General features: G+C 40.0%; 1 protein-coding gene across 4 annotated transcripts in view; it reads left to right on the top strand.

The window, feature by feature from the left end:
• The first annotated feature begins 3,317 nt into the window (after positions 1-3,317).
• STARD3NL (STARD3 N-terminal like) overlaps positions 3,318-26,206 on the top strand; it is a 52,161-nt gene continuing 29,272 nt past the window's right edge. Inside the window, exons 1-2 of one of the 4 annotated variants that reach the window (XM_011233395.3) lie at positions 3,318-3,502; positions 4,198-4,253. The gene's annotated coding sequence lies outside the window, so the exon portion shown is untranslated. Of the gene's footprint in view, positions 3,503-3,564; positions 3,771-4,197; positions 4,254-11,716; positions 11,866-26,206 lie in introns of those variants that run through there. The other 3 variants (XM_002913646.4, XM_011233401.3, XM_019807016.2) reach the window with 3 other exon arrangements.

The raw sequence follows: 26,206 nt of genomic DNA, 5'->3' as shown, positions 1-26,206 counted from the left end.
CGCTCCCGGAGCTCCCTTCTCAGCCTGCTGTCTCAAGCGTGCGGGTCCGCGGTCTGTCCGCTCCCCCTTGCAGGTGGCTACCGCTTCCCGGCGCCCTGACACGGCGGCTCCCTCCCCCTTCTGTTTAGCTTCCGATATCTGTGCGCGGTTTCACGGCTCCCCGCTTCGTACCTCGATACTCAGCGCTGGAGATGTTCATTTGTAGAGATCCAGATGTATCTTCCTGCGTCTCAGGCTGATTCCGTGGATATTCCCTGGTCTGGTACCTATCCAGCTCAACTCAGGGGACCGGCTGAAAAAGGTGTCCCCTACTCCTCCGCCATCTTAACCTTGGTCTCTAAATGTCCTTTTATCTAAGTAACAATTGCTTTGAAGCAAAAGGTAAAGTGCTAATCCATGCATTTGTGGCCTTACAAATTTAATTGGATAACAAATGATTGCATTACCTAGTTCTAATTGCTTAAAAGTCATGTGATAGCCAGTTGCACAACCAGAGACATGTTCTTATTCTGACATTGTTTCACTTAGTTTAATCCTCACTTTTTCTTTACAGTGTCTGGCTTGCCCAGACAATTCCTAGGGATTTCTAGAATACAAAATCCTGGGCCAAAACTTATCCTGGCCATCCAGGCAAACATGGGTCCCCAGGGCCTGAACCTGGAGTGGATAGAGAAATTTTCAGGTTTAGGTGCCAGGTCTGGGGAAGTCTGCAGTGAGGGCTAAGTGAGGCTGCAGACAGAAAGGAGCAGACGGTGACCCACAGTCACCGCAGCACCTCTTACCTGCTGTGGTCCCCTCACAATGACTATCCTCAGGGAAGACACTGAAGACCAGCCCAGTTTGCAGCTTTCATGAGGTTTGGTGTGATGAACAGGTGACATCGTATCACCATGGAAAACATTATGCCTGGAAATAATTCATTCACAGAAGAACAAATGCTGCATGATTCCACTTATATGAAAACTCTGTTAGTTAACAGTAGTAACATAGTTAGTAGTAGTAACATTGTTAACAACAGGGTGCTGTGCACTTAAAAACTTGTTAAGAAGGTAGATCTCATGCTATGTGCTCTTAACCAAAGAGAACAACAACAAAAGCAAGGGGACACAATAAATGTTTTCATGGTGATGGGTATGTTTATTATCTTGTTTGTGGTGATGGTATCATGTATCATGTATATGCATGCATATATTTATACATTAAATATATGCAACCTTTGTATATTTAATTTGTCTCAATAAAATTGAAAATAAGCAAAGAAAAAGAGGATGAGCACAAAACAAAACTGAGACTATCAAGTGTTGGCAAAGATGTAGAGCAACTGGAATTTTCATTCACTGCTAGTAAGTTGTAAATTGGTAAACCCAAACACTATTTGGCAGGGTCTACTAATAGTGAATATATGCATATCCTGTGGCACAGTATTACTACTCCTAGGAATATACCAAAATCAAATGTGCAACTATGTGCATCAACAGAGACCTAGAAGGATATTCATAGTACTATCACTTGTGGCCGCCCCAAACTTCAAACAACTTAATGTCAAGCAATATTAAAATAAATATACAAAATGAAAAGAATATATATACATAAATGAAAAGAAACTACTACATTCTTTAATATGACTCAATATTACAAACATTTCATTGAGCAAAAAGAACCACACAAGAATACATACTACTTGTGTTCATTTACAAAGGTTCAGGCAGGCAAAACTAATTTTGGTGGTAAAATTCGGAACAGTAGCTACTAGTGTGTAGGAGTGCAATTACTAAGACTAGTATGAGGAGAGATTCTATATTCCTCGTAAATTTTCAAAATCTTGGTCTAGGAGATGCTTACATAAGTTCATTCACTTTCCTACCAAGACATACACTCATGATTACTGCACTTCTTTTGCACATGTGTTATCCCTCAAAATTTTTTTCACACTGATCAATTAAATTTTTTTAAATTATATTTTTTCAATTTTAGCAAGGGTGCAGGGAGTTGCTCATATATTACAGGTAGGAATGTAAGTTGTAACAGTTACTTAAAGGAGCAAATGAAAGGATCTACTATGAAGATTTAAAATCTACTATGAAGAATCTACTATGAAGATTCTCTATCCAGCACATTCACTTGCCAGTATTTTTACCCTGGAAAACACTTGGATATAGGTACAAAAAGGAGCATGCACTTATGTTGAATGTAGCAATGCTTCTAATAGAAAAAAAAAAAAAAAAAAGAAATGAAGTACATAACCCAGAGTAAGGAAATCATAAGTTGTATCTATTGGTTCCAAGGACTACCATGCAGTATTTTAAAAGAATGAGGTAGATCTATATAGAGATATGGAAAAAGTTCAAGGATATAATGTTGATCGGGGAAAAAAATCTACACATATGTAAAGGCATAGCAACTAGGAGTCATCATATAGGGACTGGGTTTGTAATTACTGCCTGAAAAGGATTTTAGTCTATTTGAAACATTTACATTTATTATTATGTGTAACTTAAAATTAATAATAGCACTTAGAATTTCTATCTTCTTTGGAAGACTATCCATCCAGAAAGTAAGAGTGGTTCCCTCCAATAGGTGAACTGAATGCCTGAGAAACCGGAAGCGGAAGAATTTTCACTATATGACCTTCTACACCTTTAAATATTTGAACGACATAACTTTATCATCTATTGGTAAAAAGTTCAATTAAAACTTAAAGGTAATTTGAACTAAAACAATAACTAAAAGGCGCTCAATCTCGTGGGAAAACATACAAATATAATTAAATGTGACTACTATTAAAATCGGAGTGTTAATTATGCGACAGGCGCACAAAGGGTCTCTTAAATGTCTGGGGGACTTGAGGAGAATTCAAAGTGGAGGTGACGCTTGAACAGAGAAATGGAAGGTCCTACTTTTTCATTCCTGGAGAGCTCAGAGCGAGGTGCCAGGGGCCCTGAAGCCCAGGCCATATCTATTTTCCACAACTGGAACCTAAATCCTCACCAAGAGACTGGAGGAAAGCGAAAGAAGCGGAAACTCCGACAAGGGGGAAGCGGCCGCTTAACAAAACGGTGTGGGGCAGCACTCAGCCAAGTCCAACCAGCCCCCGGCTCTCAGACACCGAATTCCAGATTCCCACCCTCCCTTCGGGCCAAGCCAGCCCGCCTCCCCCGCCTTCCCGTGTCGCTTACTGGGCAGCAAATGATCGACATACGCATCCACCAATCGCCGGTTCTGTTACGGGGGCACTCACGCCCCAGCCCAGTCTTTGGTCCCTCAGGCGAGATGAGCCTCTGTGCGTCGACGTCAGCGTGTTGTCGTCACGGGCCGGGTACTCGAGGAGGAAAGGGGGTGGCTGACTGCAGGCGGTGGGCTGCGCGTCGGCTGCGGGGTTTGGTCCCGGGTCCCGCCCCGCCAAGCCCCGCCCCTTCGCCCGCTAGGGCTCCCGGGGTTCGCAACCACGGAACCGCTGTCCCCGGGCCAGCCTGGGGCGGCCGGCTCGAAACCACCCGATAAGGTAGGCTGGGTTTCTCGTCACCCTATTTGACAGATTGGAAAACTGAGTCACCCGGGATCAGATGACTTGCCCGGGGTCACGGGAGACCCAAGAACGGAGGCCAGAGCCAGAGCCAGAGCGTTGGGGTGTTTGCCGAGTGCTGCGCGGTCCTTGGGGAGGGGGAGGGGCTAGGCAGGCTGTGTTTATAAAGGATGCACAAGTGAGTTTGCGGAATGCCGAGCCCCACCTCGTTCCAGTGCTTGGGCTGGGATGCTGGGACTGGATTCAGGTAATGAGGTCTGCATTCCTTCACCTGCGGACCCCGAGGAGTTCTCGGTGGGGTCCCGCCCCGTGCTGGCGCCATGGGCCCTCCAGAGTTACCACGAATGGTGACTAGTGTGATGCGTGGGTTATTATAGAAGGTCGATCATTGGCCTCTTTTATTCATTAAAAAAATCGGTGTTCGAAACAAAACAAAATTTAAAAATCAAAGCACAAGTTATGAGTGTTGTGGCTGTAGTTTCACTGCTTTGCCCACTCATGGTATTCGGCCATATTTTGAAATCTCAGTAGCATGCTTATTTTTGTTTAGGATTTTCTAGAAAGAGATTTTTTTTTTCTCTTTTGTTCAGATATGGGTTAACATTGTGGAACTTTTCTTATCCTTCCGTTAATGTGCCAGTTATTCACCATGTCGTTTGTCTTCTATTTCACAGATGGAATCACTGAATTCATCACTTGATTCAGTAATAGTTTGGATAAGTTTAGCAAGGTAACAAAGTAACAGGTCTCATCTCTCAAATATACTGAAATTAGTTCAGATTGTTTACCTCAATCTTTGTTGAGAAGCGTTCTGAAAGATAATTCCCATCAATATATACCATCTAGCCATCCACCCTCTTTCTAAAAGCAGGATCTCAAAAAATAAAACTTTTAGTACCTTTGCTTTATTTATAGATTCATGCCTATAAAGTGAAAATGTGTGGTGTATAATATATGCATGCATATATAATATAATATTTTCATAAAAAGTTCTCTTTAAATCATGCTGTCTAAAACATTGAATTTTCAAGTCTGCATGATTGCATAGAACTGCACTAAAGGGGCGCCTGGGTGGCACAGCGGTTGAGCGTCTGCCTTCGGCTCAGGGCGTGATCCTGGCGTTATGGGATCGAGCCCCACATCAGGCTCTTCCACTATGAGCCTGCTTCTTCCTCTCCCACTCCCCCTGCTTGTGTTCCCTCTCTCGCTGGCTGTCTCTATCTCTGTCAAATAAATAAATAAAAATCTTTAAAAAAAAAAAAAAAAAAAAAAAAAAAAAAAAAAAAAAAGAACTGCACTAAAGAAGTGAAACTGAAGTCACTTTGGGGGGCTTTTCCTTATGTTCACAGGATGGCAATTTTAATCATTTGAATTTATTCTTTGAATAAATTTATCAGATGAATACCTCATCTATGCCACATTTTGGTTTAAGGTGTTGGAGATTGAGTGCTGAAAGATTTAGACAGGGTTCCTGCCCTCAAAGACCTTCCATTTTGGTGGAGATACAATAAACATGTAAACAAAAATCACAATTTTAGATAATGATAAATGATAGAAAAAATAGTTCAGGATAAGGGGATAGAGTGTGACTGGGATGGGAGGAGTTGGAGCGAATTTAGATACAGTGATCAGAGAAGACTTCCTTGAGGAAGTGACAGCTTCATGAGACCTGAATATTTAGAATGAGTCAGCCATGGGAGATCTGGTGGAAGTTTCCCAGCAGACATTGCAGTGCAAAGGGGCTAAAGGAAGAATGATCTTAGCATGTTCCAGGGGTAGGAGAGAAGCCATATGCAATGGAGTGAACCTCAGAGAGAGTGAGGTGGGCGGAAATGACACTTGAGAGGTAGGCATGAACTATATCATCTGAACCCTGTGCAGGCAGGCAAAATGCATAGGATGTGTGTATTGCCAAATCCCTCTTTATTTAATGAGTCTCATAGACTCTAGCCAGCTCTCTGCTTTATTTTGGTTATGAAATCATTGCAGCAATTCATTATATATTTTTTTTCACCAGTAGTCTTCTCTCAATGAAAATATGTCTTCTTCCCTTGAGCACTGTATCCCACACTGTTTTATTCCTGTTCATTATTAAGTGCAGGGCTCTCAGCCTCTCCTTATTTTCAGCTCCCTGCTTTAATCCTTCCTTCCTATGAGTCCTTTAGTATTACCATTATGTGTTCGCCCTTTGGAAAGGACTGGCAGTCAATCCGTGCCCTTGTCCAAGCTGAGTTCTAGGAAACTGCATTGTCAAGAGGATTACCATTTTCCATCAGAACTTTTAACTGACCAGAGACCTAATGTCTGCCTTTATTTAGTGGCTACACTGTGCCAGGGGCATTACATACATTCTTATCCTTCCAACATATTGCAGAGGTAAATATTATTCCTTCTTGATCAGAAAGGAAGCTTGTACTTCGGCCATCCAGCTAGTACTGAGTAAGCATAGATTTGAACACTCCAATTAGCCTAACGCCAAAGCCTGATCCATTGCTGCTCCACCTCACTGCTTCCCTGAATACAGAGCAGCAGCTATAAATCTCTATTATTTGAAATTATATTTTTTGAAATGGCATTTTAAAGATCATGATTCAGTTCTCTCATTTTTATAAAGATTTTATTTATTTATTTATCTATTTATTTGAGAAAGAGAAAGAGAGAGAGCCAGAGTAGGGGGAGGGACAGGAGAGAGAGAAGCAGACTCCCCACTGAGCAGGGAGCCTGATGCGGGGCTTGATCCCAGGACCCCGAGATCATGATCCTAGCTGAAGGCAGATGTATAACCAAATGAACCACCCAGGGGCCCCCAGTCCTCTCATTTTAAAGGTCGGGCTGTGGAAGCCCAGGCATAACTGGTGCCAAATTCTCACCTTACTGATTCTCAGCCTGATGTTTTTTTCTGTTATACCTCATAAAAGTTCCATCACAACGGGTCTCTACATATATGAAAATACAATATTTCTTTTTTTTTGAGAGAATGTGTGAAGGCTGGGGGGGAGGTGTTGGGGAGGGAGGGGCAGAGAGAGAGAGAGGAAGAGAGAATCTTAAGCAGGCTCCAGGCTCAGTGCAGAACCTGAGGCAGGGCTCAATCTCATGACCCTGAGACATGACCAGCAAGAGTCAGACACTTAACTGACTGAGCTACCCCGGCACCCCTCAAAATGACTTTAAAATTTAAGGTGTAATTGCACACATCCTTTTTTTTTTTTTCTTTTTTAAAGATTTTTATTTGCTTGAGCGAGAGAGGCAGAGGCAGAGGGAGAGGAAGAAGCAGGTTCCCCACTGAGCAGGGAGCCCAGTGCAGGGCTCGATTCCAAGACCCTGGGATCATGACCTGAGCTGAAGGCAGATGCTTAACCGACTGAGCCACCCAGGCACCCCTAATTGCACACATCTTTGAATGGGAGTTCAAAACTTGTTCCTGGTTTCCAAGCTTTAACCTTGTGCTTAGTGTGCCAAGTGTGCGACCATTGTCTAGAGTTGCTGGCTCATGCTTTCTGTTAGCAAGTGGAGTTTCTTCCTAGAATTGAGGAAGCCTTTGGGTCAGCTCAGGGATATAACTTCTCTTTCTTGGTACTATATAATCATTTAAAAAAATTAAGTAGAAATAAATTCATGAATTTTATGGTTGAAAATGGGTTACTGTGTTCCTACAATTTAAAAATACTCATTATTTATTTCCAAGCTTTGCTTATCATGACTGGGATATGGTAGGTGAATAATAGTAAACTAACAAATAGTTTAGTTTACTTTCTGGTGGCTTTTTGGCTTTCCTATGACATAATACAGATTGCCTTTCATTAGTTGAATTAGAATTATGTTAATGGAACTACCTTCTTTCTTACTTATCGGAACGTCATTAAATTTAGGCAAAAGAGAGCCTTGGCTCTTTAAGCCTTTCACTGGGTATTTTGACTGTTTCTCTGTCCTTCAAGATTGTTCGTGCAACTGATGTCCATGTTCTGAAGATCTGGGCTGTCATGATTCGGTCTCAAACTCTAGCACCATCCTTCCACCATGAACCCAGTGCCCCAAACTGAACTCCTGGCTGCTTCAACTTCAGTGCCTTTGCTTGTGTTCTGTCTGGAATGCCTCATAGATGGACAGATGAGCCGAAGTTCTGCCTGTCCTTCCATGTCCATTTGTGCTGCTTATTTCATGAGATATTTCCTGTGTCTTTAATAGAAGCCTTCTCTTTCATAGCACTTTTGAGAGTCTTTCTCTGTGATGCAGTTTACCAATCCTGGTATCTTTGGTAATGCACTCTTATACATGGGTGTTCAAATATATGTTTGCTTGAGCTTAAAAGACACTTAACAATTCATGTTATACATGCAAAGTTTTTTGTAGATTGTAGAGCCATTTAGTTTTATATATACTTTTATCATCTCATCTTTGAGAGAAGCACTGTTACACTTTTCTTGGCTTTGATTCAACAGAACCTCTTTCCTGTTTCAATGAAGGGTCTGACTTCTGCAGTTACCAAGGGATCCCTTGAGAGGAACTCAAATCTTTGGGTTGTAAATGGTGAAGGCACATTGTCACAAGGAAAGATCATTGTTGCCTGTGTTTATGGTATTGGACAAAATAATAGCAGTTCCACTTTTGAATATTAAAGATTAGAAAAGGCCCAGAGAGCCTAGCCAGGGGTGTGTGTGGTGCTGGGCTAAGAGGCCTGGTTCGTATCCCCTGGCTTGAGGCAGCAAGGGCTTGCACTAGCTATCCTGGGTTCTGATGTCCTGCAGAGCTCGAGCCTTTCTGAGCTATTTCACTTGCTTTGCTTGTTCTCAGCCTGCATCTGGACGGTCCCTGTTGTGGTAACTCCACATCAAAGCAGGACCCTTTATCCAGGATCCCTGCCTGAGCTGTTCAAGCCTGCAGGCAATTCCTGGACAGGCAGTGGGATAGTACTGGGTTTGGTTGACTCTTGAATTTAAAACCCTTCTCCTCGGGGCGCCTGGGTGGCACAGCAGTTAAGTGTCTGCCTTCGGCTCAGGGCGTGATCCCAGCGTTGCGGGATCGAGCCCCACATCAGGCTTCTCCGCTATGAGCCTGCTTCTTCCTCTCCCACTCCCCCTGCTTGTGTTCCCTCTCTCGCTGGCTGTCTCTATCTCTGCAGAATAAATAAATAAAATCTTAAAAAAAAAAATAAAACCCTTCTCCTCTACTTCTCCTCTTGTCACAGTTTTCCAAAAAATATTTTGGGACTATTGGGCATCCTCAGTGTACAAAACTTGGAGTTGGGAAGAATTTGGCCTAGTACCTTGTAAGTGGCTGTAATCACAGGTTTCCATGCCCCATGTTTTCTGGGACACTATGCTTTTCAAATATTGTGCATTATTGCTCGCCCAGGTGTATTCTTGTTTGCTTTTTGTTTTAGGAAAATATATTCTCATGTTTTTGTTTCCTTTAAATTAACCACTTGCTTGTTGAGCTAATGATGTGGAACCAGGGAATTTCAAGTATATTTTCCTATTTGTATCGTAGTTAAATTCATCAAGCAAGGAGCTCCTGAGCTATCAGAAATGTCTCTGGCTGAGCTAGGAACACCAGCCAGTACTTGTTTTGGGCATTATTGATAAGTGCTAACACTTAAAGAGGGCTTCCTCTGTGCCAGCTGCTGTTCTTTATGTCTGGATTGCTCATCCTGCTGACATTTTGGGCTGGATATTTTTTTGTTGTGGGGGCTGTCCTGCAGGATCCTTGGACTCTACCCACTATATGTCAGGGACACACCTCCCGAGTTATGACAACCAAAAACGTCTCACCGGGCCCAATACCTGGAGAACCACTGCTTTAGAGAGACGAATGTCTTCCTCGCAACAGCCCTCTGAAATACATTGCATTATTATTGTCTTCATTTTACAGAAGGAGAAGCTGGGGCGCAGAGAGGTTAAAGTAGCTTGTCTAAGGTTACACAACTAGTAAGCAGAGGATGGACATCAGGCAGTGCCTTTGTGAACCCCGTCCTCACATAGCCAGCTGAGACTGGGCCCCAACTATTGGGGATCCAAAGACCACGTAAACTAGGAGCCCAAACAAATGTCAAGAAGGACCAGGCAGGGCTGTAAGTAAGTGAGGTGGCTGGGTGGCAAACCGGGGAGCTGGGGAGTATTGCCAGGATTGTCTGTATTTGAAGAGAAACTAGAAATTTGGATTTGTGTGGGGGAAACTCTCATATTTTAATATTGGCAATGAATTCGGTGTTTATAAAACATCATGTAAGCCAGCAGACGTATAAACACCATTACCTATATATGGACAGGGTTTGGTCCCAGGGCATCAGTTCGCAGTCTTTTTTTGTGTAACCTTTGCAGCAGTGTGACGTAGAGAAGTATGCATGCATTTGATGGGGGAAATGTAGATACTGTGTGGAGGGCGGGTTTCCCTTTGAAGGCTTTGGAAATGAGGGTGGGTGGGACGGGCCTCCAGACTGGAAGTGGCTGTCTTGCTGTTTTTTAAGCCGGAAGAGTGTGAGAATTAAAGCTGGCTATCCAGCATCCTTTGAACTTGTAGTGCTCTGCTGCTCAGTGCAGACCATTTGAAAGTTCTGGACTCTTACACCCTCCAGTAGCATTTGTACCTGTTTCTCTCATGCCCTCTGCTCATCCAGGTTGTAAAATACATATTTTTATAGGACATCTAGAAAACATAAATTCTGGAATCCTGGCATGGCTATATCCTGGAGAAGCAAACCACAACTAGACCTCACTTTGTTGGCAGCCAGAAACCCATTGAGTCCGGTTTAACGCTTTGAAGGGCCAGCATCTCTCCCTGCATTTCAGTAGCCGATGGATAGCTGTGGCCTTTGGCGCATTTTCCTTGTCCTCAGACTCTGGCCTCCTTCGTTGAGCCTGTGTGCCTTCATGCCCCTGCTTGCGGTGTGAAAAGCGAGCCCACACTCCCATGCTGACCATCCATGGCCCTTGTCACCTGTCCTCCTTCCTGGTCCATCTGCGCCTTCTGAGGCTTGCTCACATGGGGCTCCTCCCAGACCATCCATGGCTCACGGTCCTGGACATGCTCCTGCGCCTCTTTTTAATTTACTCCAGTCTTCCTCTTACTCACTATATATACTTCCTTTCCCTTTCTTTCTTTCTTCCTTTTTTTTAAAGATTTTATTTATTTATTTGACAGAGAGAGAGAGACAGCCAGCAAGAGAGGGAACACAAGCAGGGGAAGTGGGAGAGGAAGAAGCAGGCTCCCAGCAGAGGAGCCCGATGCGGGGCTCGATCCCAGGACCCCAGGATCATGCCCTGAGCCGAGGGCAGACGCTTAACGACTGAGCCACCTGGGCGCCCCTCCTTTCCATTTCTTGCAAAGTCATACATTTTCTCTTGGGTCATCTTTTTCATGAAGCCTATTCTGGTCACCACAACCTAAAGTTCAATCTTCTCTGTATTATAATTATCTTAGGCTTTGATTTCTAATTATTTGTATAACCATTTTACCTCCTTTATAAAACTATTCTACTTGAGGATCAGAGTCATGTCTTTTCCATCTTCATTTTCCTCACAGCTTCTAGCATAGTGTTTGACTTGTGATAGATACTTACATATCTGTCTGTTTGGGTTCCATTCATATAGTGGTTTCTTTCTCTTTTTCCATGTATTTGTATCAGTTTAGGTAGTGTGTTGTTGGAATGACTTCAGTAAATAGCCTCCAAAGTACATTGGGAAAAGAGATGACCAAATTAATTAATTTGGGGCATTTTGATTCATTGTTTTGTCAATTATAGTAATTAAAGAAAGTTCAGATATTCTTGGTTCATTTAATGTAATATATTGAAACTCCAGACATGTGTGTAAATTTGCTTAACTTTGGTTAACAGGTACCCAGACCCCAGACTTTTATATGATATTTGTGATTCATGAATTGAACAAACAAATCAAATGCCTTACACATGGCCAGGTATTTCCCTAGGTGTGAAGGATATAAACATGTCTTGTAGGAAGTCTTGGTCTAGCACTGAGAAAAGGACATGTGAACAATGTGTAAAAGATTAGAGGTGCTGTTGAAGATATATGACATGTGTGTCATCTATTGGGGTCATGGAAGGTTTCTTTGAGGAAGTGGTGCTTAAGCTTCCCTAAACAGTGAACTGGCTTATTATTGCTGTTGTTTAAGTGCTCTGATGAAAAGGGTCTCCAGGAAGACGGAGCGTTAGGGCAAAGGCATGGATGATGAAACTTCCTCCTGTACAGGGAACTAAAAATAAGTTCCTCTGGCTAAAGCCCTGGGTGTAAGAGAAATGGAGTTTGGAGTAGAGGGATGGAATGATTTTTTCAGGTTTTCATTTTTAAAAAAACTAGCATGATACCAGCATGGAGAATGTTTTGACGGTGAGTGAGTCTGAATTTTGGAGTAATGTGAATGAGTGATAATTGGGAAAACTGGAAAAGTCCAAGAAGGGATATGAGGGGAATGACATGGTCATCAGTTCAGAAGATGGAGCTCACAGCAGAATCAAATTTAATGCATTGTCTTCATAATAAAAGCTGTACACAAGATCTTATAGGTTGTTTTTTTTTTTTTTTTTAAAGATTTTATTTATTTATTTGACAGAGATAGAGACAGCTAGCGAGAGAGGGAACACAAGCAGGGGGAGTGGGAGAGGAAGAAGCAGGCTCATAGCAGAGGCCTGATGTGGGGCTCGAACCCACAACGCCGGGATCACGCCCTGAGCCGAAGGCAGACGCTCAACCGCTGTGCCACCCAGGCGCCCCAGATCTTATAGGTTGTTATTAGTTTTTCCTTCCTTAAACATTTTTTGAAGTATTTACCGGCAGTGTATATGTTCTCCATCAATATCCGTATTTTTAAGTCATTCTTAGAATTTTCTTTTTGACTTTGTAATTGCTTATCTCTTGTTACATTATTTGAGAGCAAATAATGAAGCCGGTTTCAAACCTTTATTGAGAGCCTTGAGAGCTTAAAGAGATCCTACTACTTTTCTGATGTTCTCTGCCTCTGTAACATTCTCTGAATCCATTCTCATTATGAGCTTATAATTTCGTTTTCTGAGTATATTAGCCTATAGCTGCATTGAGTCTTATATTAGTGGTCTTTGTTTTTGTGATTCTGTTTCCTGAAGCATAAGCTGAAGTCATCTGATGCTGATCTCCTGAAGGTCAGTTTCCTCTGTGACCACCTAAAAAGTGTAATGGAAAGAGGAAAGTTTACTCGTTTGTTTGTTTGTTTTTAAATCCAGGCATCAAGATTTTGCCATTGATTTTCCTTATCTCTCATGTGCACCAAGAAGACCTTCACCCACAGTAGAGATCAGTAATTATGTTAGAACTGTGTGCCATCTTTGTATATCAAAGGGTAGGAGATGATATACATAACTTCTGCCTGTTGGTAGATACTCCTGGGCAAAGATGTGAATGACATTTCCTTTTATTGGCTTGCTCTGGTTTGTGAATTAGGAAGTTGGCCTTGGATAAAGCCAGGGGCAGTTGGTATTCTGTCTTCCCTGGCATTACTCTCGGTGCACCACTTCTCCCGGCGTTGGAGCCACTAAGGAGCAGTGAGTATAGGGTGGCTTTGTCAGCTAGAGTAACACTTGCAGAAACGCTTGTTTCTCCTCTTTCACAGAAGGAGTCTTGTGCTATTGCATGAAGAGAAATCCCTCTTGCTTCTGAATAGCCACCTTAGTTTTGCTGTCTACTTGGAATTTAGCTTCAGGTTGCCCCGTGTAGAGAAGATAAGTTTGGGGAGGCCTACGGAGAATGTGTGATGAACACATTTTTAATTCTGGTCATTGAGATGAAGAGAGATGGTTACTAAGAGAAGGGTCCACTTGTAAGCACTTGCCTCTGATTTCTGGGAGATCAGTGAGCTCAGTGCCTTGGGATGTTACTGATTTTCAGATCTAGATCAATAAGATCGTAGTTCTGTCCTGAGAACCGAAAGCCTGTATTTGAAAATTGCTCGCAGTAAGCACTGAAGAAATGGCGTTACTTGGTGCAGAGATGTCCTCATAGACGCTGGAAAATATGTCAGGTTTCTTAACTGAGGGATTTTGTTGGTTTACAGCTTCCTCTAGAGCTTCCAGGGTGCCATCCGAAACTGGCCCGTGTGTGTGCAGGGCAGGGATAGAGTGGAGAAAGAGGTAGACCACTTCACATTGCTCGTGGCAGTTGTAGGGACGAAGGCACTTACAAGGCTTGTCTTGAGCAGCTGCAGGATGGGTAGTTTTCCTCATCCAGCCTCCAGAATCTTGAAAGTTTATGTCGAGGCCTCGAACGAGTTCAGTCAATCAAACACCCAGTCCAGATGGCCTCCGCACCACAGTTCTATTTCAAGGCTGTATCTTTGGAGCAGCTTCTGGGAGTGGGGAAGACAAGCAGAGTACACATTCCAAGGACAGAAAAGGGGGTGGGGAGCCTCCAGGTGACCAGGTCCAGCTCACAGGTTGGCTGGTGGTCACGTCCCCTTGATGATCTCCTCCAGCAGATCTTATCTGTCTAGGAAGTAATATGATGGTTGACTCCATAATTGCTAAAGCTGGCAGCACATCCCTAAGAGGAAGTTTTAAATATTCATGAGAATGTGTGCACTAAGGAGCAACATGGTTGCTCTGAATTACCATCTACTGATGGTTGAGACTGCTAATGAATTCAAAATTGGGAAGAATAGTGCTAACTCCATAATAACCATAATAACTGATTTCCTGTGATTTTTAAGGTACGCTAAAAGTAGATTTTGTTCTTTGGGAAGAAGAAGAAGTTCTGGAAAATGGTGGGTAGTCAGCAACCAAAAAAATCCACCGTCTTTTATACCTGTGGAAATGACTTTGTTTGACTCATGAAGGGAAATGGGGTTATGTATAGCTTCTGTGACCTAGAAGATTAAAATAAAGTTTCCAGGTGAGCTGTGAAGGAAGGATGTGAGTATAGAAATTAGAGCTGAAGCTGAGGAAGGGAGAAAAGCTGTAAAATGTATTTGAGCACCAGAGGAGATCTACTAGGAGGAGACTTAGAGTTCGGAGAGGGATGGTAGAAGCTGGAGGAAGGTAGCTTTAGAGACCACGTCGTTCCAGTTATTCTGGGCCACCTGCTAGCAGTTTCTGAAAAAAGATGAATATTCTTGTTCGCCAGAGCCCATCTTGAGAGAGATTTTTTTATTCTAACGGTGATGAGTTGTGGCTGTAACATGCCAGCCATCTGACTCAGCCAGTGCTGGTGGTGTAACTGGCTACCAAATTGTCAACCCCTGCAGAGGTAGTGAGCCAATAGCATGGACTACCCAACGTGACTGGCCACTCCATGGCATGCTGCCATTTTGTCAACCTGTGATCTGTGGAAGAACAAATCTGCATTGTCAAATGTCCTTCCTCTCCCCGGCTGTCTTACCTTCCCTTGGACCAGGCAACACCCAGGGGCATGGTTATTGTCAGGGGTACACACCTGACTTCCTTCCTTCCATCCTTTCTTGTCAGTCATTCCCTTCTATTATCTATCTGTCTCCTCAACTAGATGCTGAGATCAGGGGAACGCTTGTGTTGCTTTTTGGATCCTTTTAAATGTCATTGGGGTTTTACATTTTGTAGGTGTTCAGTGCTTATTATTTAACAAAATGGGAACTTTTAGTGGACTTAAAGAGGGCCTGCTTCTTAATTATTTTCTGTTCTATAAATAAAGGCACTTTGTTTTTTTCTCATCTTTTATGGAAAGAAGGGAGAGCATTCAAATTCCTGTTTTATCGCATGGTTTTTAACTTCCATCCCTAAGCTGCTGACTCTCAGATTTCTCTCTCTAGCTCAGACCTCTTCCCTGAACTCCTGACTTATTTCCAGCTACTTGCTTTAATAATAAGTACTATCCACTTGGATATTAATAAACATTCCATACTTCATGTGTCCAAACTAAACTGATGTTCTTCCTGGAAATTGCCCCTCTATCGATCTTCTCCATTTCAGTGAATAGCAACTCCATCCTTCAATTTTCCCCAGGCTGTAAACCCAGCAGTTCTTTTGTCCTTCCTTTATTCCATACCCCACACCCAGTCCATCAGGAAATGCTTTTGGCTCTGTATTTGGAACCAGTCGGTTCTTAACCCCTCCATGCTGCCACACTAGTCTACTAAGTCAGTGTATTACTACCTCTTTCCTGAATTGTTATCATATCTACTGATTGGAGTCTTCCTGATTCTATGGTTCTCTAAGCTAGAGGGCCTCTACTGTAAACCTTCCAGTGTCTTCCTATCTCATTAAAGTCTTTACAGTGTCCTGTTAAGGTCCTCCGCCCCTTCTTAACTTCTCTCTTATCCTCTCCTGCTGTTCTCCAGCTGTGTTAGTTAGCTGCAGCCACGCTGAAGGCTAATGACTTGTCTGCACTCCAGTGTGGCCAACTACACCTCAGAGAGCATTGCCTTCCTCTCCCTACAGTGCTCTTTGCTGGTCTTTGCCCCACCTTCTCAGTGAGGTCATCCTGACCACGCAGTTTAAATGTACAGTGCTCTTTTGTTTACCCCGTGTCCCCGTTAGAAAATCTGCCTTCTGCTCAGGTCGTGATTTCAGGGTCCTGGGATCAAGCCTCGAGTTGGGCTCCCTGCTCAGTGGCCAGTGTGCTTCTCCCTCTCCCTCTGTGATCTCTCTTACTCTTGCTCTCTCTCAAATAAGTAAATAAAATCTTTAAAAAAGATAAAAGAGAAAGTAAGCTCTGTGAGGGTAGGAAATATTTTTGATTTTCTTCATTGCCACATCCCCAGTGATCAGAGGAAGACCTAAAACAGCCTTTTGGTGTTCGACACATATTTGTGGAGTAAATAAAGTAGACATGGTGTATTACTGGCAAACTTTGAATTTTCAAAAATTATCAAGTGCAGTTGAAAAATTTTGTAGTACATATCCAGATTCAGTTTCTCAGTATGTTTTAGTTTGCCTCATAAATTATCAAAACATCAATATGCATTTATCCAGCCATCTGTAGATATAATATTTCTATGTTAAGTGTCAAATAAAAGTTTGCAAATATTTTTACTATTGCTATAGAAATAGATCGTGTAGAAATTAAGTTTCTATAAAAACAGGTTTGGGCTTGGGAGATAACTTAGTGTTTTTAGAAGACTGACTTAAAAATACTGTAACATTTATTTCCTGCTTTAATTTTTCCAAGTCATTAATATTAATTTCTAAATAAATCTTAGTCTTGAAGCATATCGTTGAAAGGTTAAGTCCTGTTTATGCACACACAGTTACTTTGATCTGCTGATATTAGCAGAAATTATGGAGTGAGACAAGACTTCAAGAAGTGACAGAAGTTTTTAATAGAAGGCCTTGAATGTGTGTGTTGGTGGAGGGGTGGGGGGGGAAGAGAGCAGAAAATAGTAGCAAAGAGGGAGCAGATTTATCAGGATGGAATAAATGCTTTCATTACATCCCAAGTGAGTAAACAACACTAGAAAAGACCTAGAGAATAAATATTTGGAATAAAACTATAGAAAGTGTGTAGAGAGAGAGTACTACAGAGTCAGACATTCTAAATTCTTAAAGAGAAGTAAGAGAACAGAAGGCAGTGGTGTTGAAATGGAGCAGTCAGTGTCATGTAATAAATCAGCTGCATGAATAAAACAGCACCTGGTGTGCCCGAGCCTCGGTGGATGATGTCTTGTAAAAAATCTCTTTCCCTAAGTGTCTGGGAAGAGTTTGGGCACTAATATATGGGACCAAATGAAGGACAGATTTGGCTTGTAAAAGCTTATAGTATAGTGATTATCTGGTGCACCTTTTCACTAAAGACCTGAGCAAACTTTAGAGCCCAAACTGTTGCTCAGTATCTCTTCCACTGTTTCATTGAGGCCTCAGGACAACAACAGAAAAGGCCATTATTAGGGGAATGTTCAGACAGAATGACTGCTCTCTGCAGTCACAAGTACTTAGGAAGTCTTCAGCCAGTTTTCATCTGTGTGGGGATAACAGGATAGTTCTATAAAGGGCAAAATGATTTGGATGCCTAGAGATCTTGTAGAGGTTTTCCTTTTAGTCTGTCACTATGTCTCAGACCATCATGTACAGAAGATTATGCAAATGTGTGCAAAATGCATGTGCATTCTGGTTTACAGAATGATTTAAGTGGTTTTCTAGGATGATTCTGGTTCCTCTATGCTCATAAAGGTAGCTCACACTGTAGCAAAGTTAATTCAATGATTTTTTTGTAATGAAAATTTGCCTTTGCTCTCTGTAATATCTGTATATTACATATGCACGTGTATTGTATATACATTATATTTAAATATATATCCCATATATGTTTGTAGATACTGGATGGATGGATAGATAAATAGAGGCAACTCTATTACAAAACATCTTTCTGTCCTTCTGTTTTTCTGAACTATTCATAAGTTAAGCCATGAACTTCATGATACTTAGTACTCAGTACTTCAGCATGCGTCTGCTAAAAATAGGGGCATTCTCCTACAGAACTGGAAGACTGAACTATAATCAGTTCTCCAGTTGTCTTCTGTACCTTTTTCTTTTCTTTTCTTTTTTCTTTCCTTTCTCTCTCTCTTTTCTTTCCTTTACCTTTCTTTCTTTTTTTCTTTTAAATTCAAGATCCAGTCTAGGCTTGTGTATTGCATTTGATAGTTGTGTCTCTTTATTTTTTTTTTTAAGTTTGAAGAGTATCCACAGTACTTTTCCTTCTTTCTGTTCTTGTTTTGTTTTTAACCACATTGGCTTCTTTGAACAGTCCACAATACCTGTCTTGGAGAACATCCCAAATGCTGTGTTTGTCTGATTGTTTCTTTATGACTAAAATCAGGTTAAACATTTTTGGTAAGGGTATGTCATAGTAAGTAATTGGTGTTATGTACTTCGTACTGCATCACAGCAGAAGGTGTATAATAATGTCAGCTTGTTCCAATATTAGTAATGTTGTTTGATTACTTGGTACAGATGGTGGCTGCCACATCTCTTCACTGTAAAGGTATTATTATCCCCAACGGAATTATTAGATGATCTGAGGGATAATACTTTGAGACTGTGAAGATCTATTTCTCAGTAACCTCTTTATGATTTTTAGCATCCGTTGAAGATTCTTACATGACTCAGTTACTCCAACTATGGGTTACAAATTGTTGATTTTTCTAGTTTTATTACCTCTTCTTCCTTTTTTATATCTGACTTTTTGTGTATAGGAGAACTTCTAACCCATCTCTCTCTCGTTTTTATTTTTTACAATACTACTGTGGACAGCCTATACAATTTTTTTTAAATGGTTTTGTTTTCTTGTGGCTTCTATAAGAAGTCCTTGCCTACAAAAAGGTTGTAAAAATATTCTCCACATTCTTATTTTTGCACAGTGTGAGTCAGGGTTCAAAGTTCTTTTTTTTTTTTTTCCCCTCTCCAATTTTGATAGCTGGTTCCTGGCATCATTTGTTGAAAACAAACTTTCTTTTTACCATTAGACTGCTCTGACATCTTTGTCCAAAGTCAAATGATCTTAAAACTGCAGGTCTATTTCAAGGCTGTTTGTTATGTTCCGTTGATCTATTTGTTGATCTTTATGCTAGTACCACACTGTTTTCATTACTGAAGCTTTATAGAAAATCTAAGTTAGGCAGTGTGAGTCTTCTAGTTTTGTTCTTCTTTCTCAACATTGTTTTGGATAGTCTCATTTCTTTGCATTTCTATATATATTTTAGAATTAGCTTATTAATTTCTTTTTTTTTTTTAAAGATTTTATTTATTTATTTGACAGAGATGGAGGCAGCCAGCGAGAGAGGGAACACAAGCAGGGGGAGTGGGAGAGGAAGAAGCAGGCCCATAGCAGAGGAGCCTGATGTGGGGCTCGATCCCATAACGCCGGGATCACGCCCTGAGCCGAAGGCAGACGCTTAACCGCTGTGCCACCCAGGCGCCCCAGCTTATTAATTTCTACCAAAAAAACTTGAAGGGATTATTATTGGGATTGATTTGTATCTATAGATGGATTTAGGGAGAATTGAAATATTAACACTATGAATTCTTCTAATCCATAAATATTACATATATCTCCATTTATTTTCATCTTTATTTTCTAAGCAGTGTTTTTTAGTTTTCAGCATTGAGATTTTGCGTGTATTTTGGTAAATTTAATGTTTGTGATGCAATTTTAAGTAGTCTTTCTATCTGTATTTTTTTAAAGGCTTATTTATTTATTTGAGAGAGAGAGAGAAAGGGAAAGAGTTCATGCAGAGGGAGGGGCAGAAGGAGACAAGAAGACTTCCCTGCTCAGCGGGGATCCTGATGCGGGGCTCAATCCTAGGACCCTAAGATCATGACGGGAGTCTAAATCGAGAGTCAGATGCTTAACTGACTGAACCAGCCAGGTGCCCCATGTCTGTCTGTCTTTAATTTCTTCCCACTCTCACTGTCCAGAATAAAGGGACTAGGGAATAGGTAAATCCCAACATTTTAAGCAAACTGTTGATTTAAAAAACAATGAAGAGCAAAAATAATCTTGTTGCAGCATAATAAATGTCGTTATAGAAGTCTGTATATTGCTATTCTGAGCTCAGGGCAGAGAGGTGTGGAAGAGTGGGAAGAAGCCAAAGCTTCCCTGAGAAACTAACCTTTGAGTTAAGGCTGACAGGATGAGTAAGCCATAGAGATAAGGAGAGTAGCACTCTGGGTAGAGAGAAAAATACAAGTAGAGCTTCCAGAGAATGTGATGCCTTTAGGGAAGTGCTTATGATTTCTTGCGTGAAGTGGTTCTGGAGAGGGACGCAGAAGTCGACCATGTGTTAGGTTAGGCAAGATTAGCGAGTTTGAGGTCTGTCTACCTGAAGGTCCCAGGAAACTATTTAATAAATGATCTCATAAATTTAATTTGCTTCTCTAAAAAATTCATAGGTGTTTGATGAGAATTCTTTTTTATTAGAGTATCAATAAATTCCTTGTGTGCCTTGTCTTTCTTTGCCCATTTTTCTAATTGAATTTTAAGGTTTTCATTATGTCTTTAGTTTTATTAGTCTTTTGAGTTTCACTTCTAACAGAAGACAGATAGGGAAGCTTTTGATTTTTATGTATTCCGATGTTTCTCTTTGTAGATGTTCTTATAAATTCCTCACCTAAAATCATTATTTCCCTGCAGTTTCTTCTACGGCATAACCCGTGCACATGGTTTTGTTTCATTAACTTTTATTTATTTATTTTTTAATTCTTTTTTTTTATTTTAATTTTTTTATTATATTGTTAGTTACCATATGGTACATCCCTGGTTTCTGATGTAAAGTTCGATGATTCATTAGTTGCGTATAACACCCAGTGCACCATGCAATACGTGCCCTCCTTACTACCCATGGAAACTTACATGTATTTTGATGTGTAGATTGTTTCCTCCATGAGCCAGAATGCCTGTTTAATAGTTGTATTCTTTTGCAACTGAATTTTGATGGCATTTTTATCATCTGTAAATATTTTTTGCAGAAGAGCTTAGAAGTACAGCTTAGAAGTACAGCTGGTTTATAGGTAATGAGTTTTCCTTGATCTTTAGTGTTTTGTTTTTTTTTAGTTGAACTAATACTTGGTATTTGGTTAATTTCCTACCACAGTCAGATTTCTGATTTCTTATAAATCACTGTTGTGGTCTCTGTCCACACGTGTGACCCCTGAAGATGGGCACACACTCCTCTCCTGTCTGCCTCTTGTTCCTTGTCTCCGGGTGCTGATTATCACTTGCCATTTTTCTCCTTCAGTTTACAGTTGTTTTTCTTATATCACTAGTATATTTCCCTATATCTCTTTCAAAAAAAAGAATAAGAGACTTGAAAGGGCCACATTTTGAGGAGAGTGGAAGACAGTAAATGTCAATAGGGAGATGAGTCCCACAAAGTTTGAAATTATGCCAATCCCCCCAAATTGAAAACCAGTCAGAATTTACATAATTTCAAAACTTTTTGGCCCACACGAATCATAAGTTGTATTCATGCATGCTTTTGAAATGCAAGGAAACATTTTAATGGGTAAACAGAAATATCTGCCTCCTTATTGGATTTAGTTTTTATTTATGTGAGTTTTCACTTATTATGCGATGTGCGATGTTTTGGGAGTACATTGGAATATGGGAGCCCTACTCACAGGAGCTGTTGTGACGTTTAAATGACTCTAATTTAAGTTAAGTACTCAGCTCTGTGCCTAACTCAGTCTGTGCTAAGGAAATTACTCATTTTGCTGTTAGGTTAATATGGTGGTATAAAAAATGCTACATAATATATAATAACATGTTCATAGGTGGGAGTAGTTGATACTTGTGTTCTTTGTTCTTGTGTGTTCTTGGACAGATAATGTCAAGATTATGTTAGCTTTGTTCTGGAACAATTTGCAAGATTTTATCTTCTTTTTTTTTCAAATTTTGAAATACTGAGCAAACTGACTAGTTCCTTTGCTAGGAAATTCTTTATCAACTTCTTTACTTTTTTTTTGGGGGATGGTTCATTCTAGGCAGGCCATCTCCATCTTGATAAATCTTGATAAATCAAGAATACTAAAGTATTTTCCAGAGTATTAACTTGATGATTCTCAAACGTAATTAGTGTTAAGTGTCACTTACAGCTTGAAAAGTAACCTCTCCTATAGTGGTACTTTTACTCCTTTCTTAGTCTCCCCCTCCCCAATCTAGGTTTACCTCTTTGCCTATTTCTTGGGCTTATTTATATATTTTAAATTTGTGGAAATGTTCATCCATGTACAAAAGTGGAGAGTTTAGTATGATGAATCACATTATACCCATCTCCCAGCTGGGAACATTTATCATTCTCCTTTAGAACTTATTTATTAATTATACTCATTGTTTTTCCGTTTCGATATTTTTTCCTATAAGATAATTGTAGTTTTTGTAACCTTAAAATTTAAGTGCCTATTTTTAAAATTTTATTCTTTATTTAAAAAATAATTAAAGCACTTTAAGGAAGTGAATTTGATGATAAGCACAACTTTGACAGTTTCCTCTGCTTTTACTGTCTTTTTTTTAAATTATACAACCTAATTTATTATTTTTTTTTAGAGTAAGATGTTTTACTTCCATTGGATCTGCTTCTCATCCTTGAGAGGAGAAAATGAATATTTACATTGAATATCCGAGAGTTTGACATGTTCTTACCTAAATGCTTCGTTAGTAGGGCATTTTCAGAATTATTATTATTTTTTTTAAGATTTATTTATTTCTTTGAGACAGAGATTGAGAACAGGCACGTACAAGCAGGGGGATGGGAGGGGCAGAGGGAGAGAGAGAATCTCAACCAGACTCTGCACTGAGCATGGAGCCCGACCGAGGATTCATTCCCAGGGCCCTGAGATCATGACCTGACCCCAAATTAAGAGTCAAATATTTAACTGACTCAGCCACGCAGGTGCCCCTTCAGAATTCTTTTATAAACATCTCTCTAAACATTTTCCTAAGGTATTACTCTCATTTTTTAAATATTTAAAAATTTTTAAATATATTATCTCAGTATTTTAGAAAATACTGCTATGAGTGTCTATTATGCATTGTTTTTTCTATGTACAGTTCCTAATTGCAAGACTTAATTGAATTAGATTTTATTTAGTATATAATTTTATGCTAAATATTGTAAACATAACATATATCCTTAGAATAGCATATTGTCTGTGTTTGGGGGGTTAAAAAATAATTATCAATCTTTAAAAAATTATGTCTTCAAATAATCTGCATCCATATGTATGTCTTTAAAATACCAAGTAGATTTTTTTTAAAGAGTAAACTGTCAACCTTTCCATTCTGATTATAATCTATCGTTTTCTTAGCTTTTACATTTTCTTCATTTTTAAGATCAATTTTTTTTCTCTGTTCTTTCTGGTAAGGCAGGAGTGGTAAATCTTAAACGTGAATTCAAATGTATTACACTTCTCAACTTTTAGAAATCCAAATATTAGCTGTACTTGCCTAGTTGAGAGGATCTATGTACTATTAAGAATCTATGTACTTATTAAGAACCTTTAGCTGAACTTATCCTGCTTTTTAGTAGTTACGAATTAGTAATCATACTCAAATACTTGTAAATCAGATTTTAACAAAAGCAACTGTACTGTATTACCATTACAGAGTCAAGTTCAGTTATTCTAGCTCTGTTTTGAGCCTGATAACTGTGGTCCTCTTAATAATTTACTTACAGAAAATTATTGATAATTACATGTAAGTCCACAAATCAATCATTGTGTTACACCACATTAATAAAAGAAAGGATAAGAACCATATGATCCTCTCAGTAGGTGCAGAAAAAGCATTTGACAAAATACATCGTCCTTTCTTGTTAAAACACTCTACCACGTAAGGATAGAGGGAACATACCTCACCATCATGAAAGCCATATATGCGAAAGACCCACAGTGAATACTACCATCCTCAGTGGGGGAAAATATGAGAGCTTTTCCCCTGGGGTCAGGAACATGACAGGGATGTCTACTCTCACCACTGTTGTTCATTAGGTACAATTTTCTATAATTCTCTTTTGTTTTTTTGCCTATGATATGCAAAATATGCTAATATTTAAAGGTGACTATCACTAAGGTGGTATCTGAATGGGATCTCTAGGAGTTCTCAAAGAGCAATGCTTTTGCAAGTCATCAGGAGACATCCGGACATCCATTTCCCCAAAAGTTTCTCGGTGGTATCACATTGACTTTGTTAGTCTTACAGTCCAGCCCTCTTTCTTGTTGACCAAGAAACCTGATTTGTCACCGTCTATTTCCAGAGACCCATGGAGAGTGGCTCTGCCTCGCGTGGGTCAACTCACATCTCAAAATCTGCAGTGAGCACTGTAACTGCTGTGTAGACTGAATGTTTGTCTCAAGCTGATCAGTCTCTTGTTTCTCTACCTACACTATGACACTTTAATAAGAAACAGAATTTTAAAAAGGTGGTGGGAGGTATGCAGGGAATTATTAAATTGTTCAGTGACAAAAGGCAGTAATGACACCCTTATGCCATCGTATTAATCATAGGAGTAATCTGGCCCGTGCCCTGGAGATCTTAAAATCCAACAAACAAGGTACTCCTACTGGAAGATCAGGCTAGATACAGCTTCCATTTGCTGTGACCCCCCTGTTCCTGTGTTTTCGACCGACCCATCCCCTTTCTGATGGGCACATTTCCTCTTCCGCTCTTGAGAGCTGAACACATGCCCTGTCCATGTTCTCCTATCTTGGCCTGTGAACCATTTTGCTTTCTTAGGGACACCATACATCTACTCTGATTCATTATGTGTTGAATTTATAGTTAAACTCTCAGAAAGCAGCATTACTTTAATTGTTTCACAGTTTTCCCCTCCGCTCCCCCATTGTAGCACTGATGATATGTGCAGATCTGTAAAAAGCCTTGCAGACTTTCATATGTGGACATACATTGTTTTCTTTTTCTTTTTTAAATATTTCACTCAGTTGTCAAATTAATAGGGATCTACTGGCAAAATTTGACTCCTCGACTGAGGAGAGGTTTTTTTTAAATTTTTTTATTTGTACTGAACAATAGGGCGATGTTAGTTAAATGTTTTATAGAATTTTTCACTTACTACTTTACAATAACTGATTTTTGCCCCCAGATTTCTCTATCCAGGAATCTCGTGTTGTTTCTATCCAGTGATTTCCTGTTTAAACTGCTAATTTGAATGTGATAGGTATTTTAAAATTCAATCCAACATTCTTCAGTTTTGTTTCTTAAATTCTACATAGGAGTGAGAGCATATGGTATTTGTCTTTCTCTGACTTATTTCGCTCAGCATAATACCCTCTAGCTCCATCCGCATTGTTGCAAATGGCAAGATCTCATTCTTTTTGATGACTATCGAGAACAAACTGAGGGCTGCTGGAGGAGAGGTGGGTGGGGGAACAGGCTAGATGGGTGATGGGCATTAAGGAGGGCATTTGTTGTGATGAGCACTGAGTGTTGTATATAAGTGATGAATCACTGAATTTTACTCCTGAAACCAGTATTACATTGTATGTTAACTAACTAGAATTTAAATAAAAACCTGAAACAAAATAAAAGATAATAAAATTCAGTCCAATAGCCTAGATTTTAGAAATATTTTTCTAGACACTGCATTTAGTTTGGAGCATATATGGCCTAAAGTAAGGCAAGACTGTTTTGAAATGTGAACGTAGTGGTAGTGGGCAGTTGGTAAAAAAAAAAATGTTGGTTCGATCTTGATTTTATTAAACTTCCTGAAGTGCTTTGTAATGCTGGTTCTCCAGCTCAGGAAGCTGCAGTGTTGCACAAAGGCATCAACTCCTTAACCCTGTGCCCTGCTAGTCTTTCTAAAGCCACTTCCGTCAGAGTTCCAGCGGGCCTTTGCTTTTCAGGGTAGAATTGACATACCGTATAACATCAACAACATGAAGAAGTACAAGACAGTGAATCGTACTGTTTTCTTTGTTTAGGACATCTTATCTACAAACAACTTTGAAGGTTTTAAAAAATATAAGCCGCTTCATTTAAGCAAACATTAAATAGAAATTTTATTTTATGAAAGGTTAATGATTGATTGAATTTGACATGTCGGTTATCCAACTCTTCTTAGGCATGGCAGAACTTTGCTCATCTCATACTGATATCCTTAAAATATGAAGTTTGTTTTACTCTGTTTTTTGATTCTCCGAATTAGCTGTAGCTTCCTTCCCACATCCTCACTTTCTGTTTTATATTTCTTTTTTTTTTTTTTTTTTTTTTTTTTTTTTTTAAA

Source organism: Ailuropoda melanoleuca, chromosome 1 (genome assembly GCF_002007445.2).
Source record: "Ailuropoda melanoleuca isolate Jingjing chromosome 1, ASM200744v2, whole genome shotgun sequence".
Taxonomy (NCBI): domain Eukaryota; kingdom Metazoa; phylum Chordata; class Mammalia; order Carnivora; family Ursidae; genus Ailuropoda; species Ailuropoda melanoleuca.
Note: the sequence above shows the minus strand (reverse complement) of the source record. Positions and strands in the feature narration are given on the sequence as shown.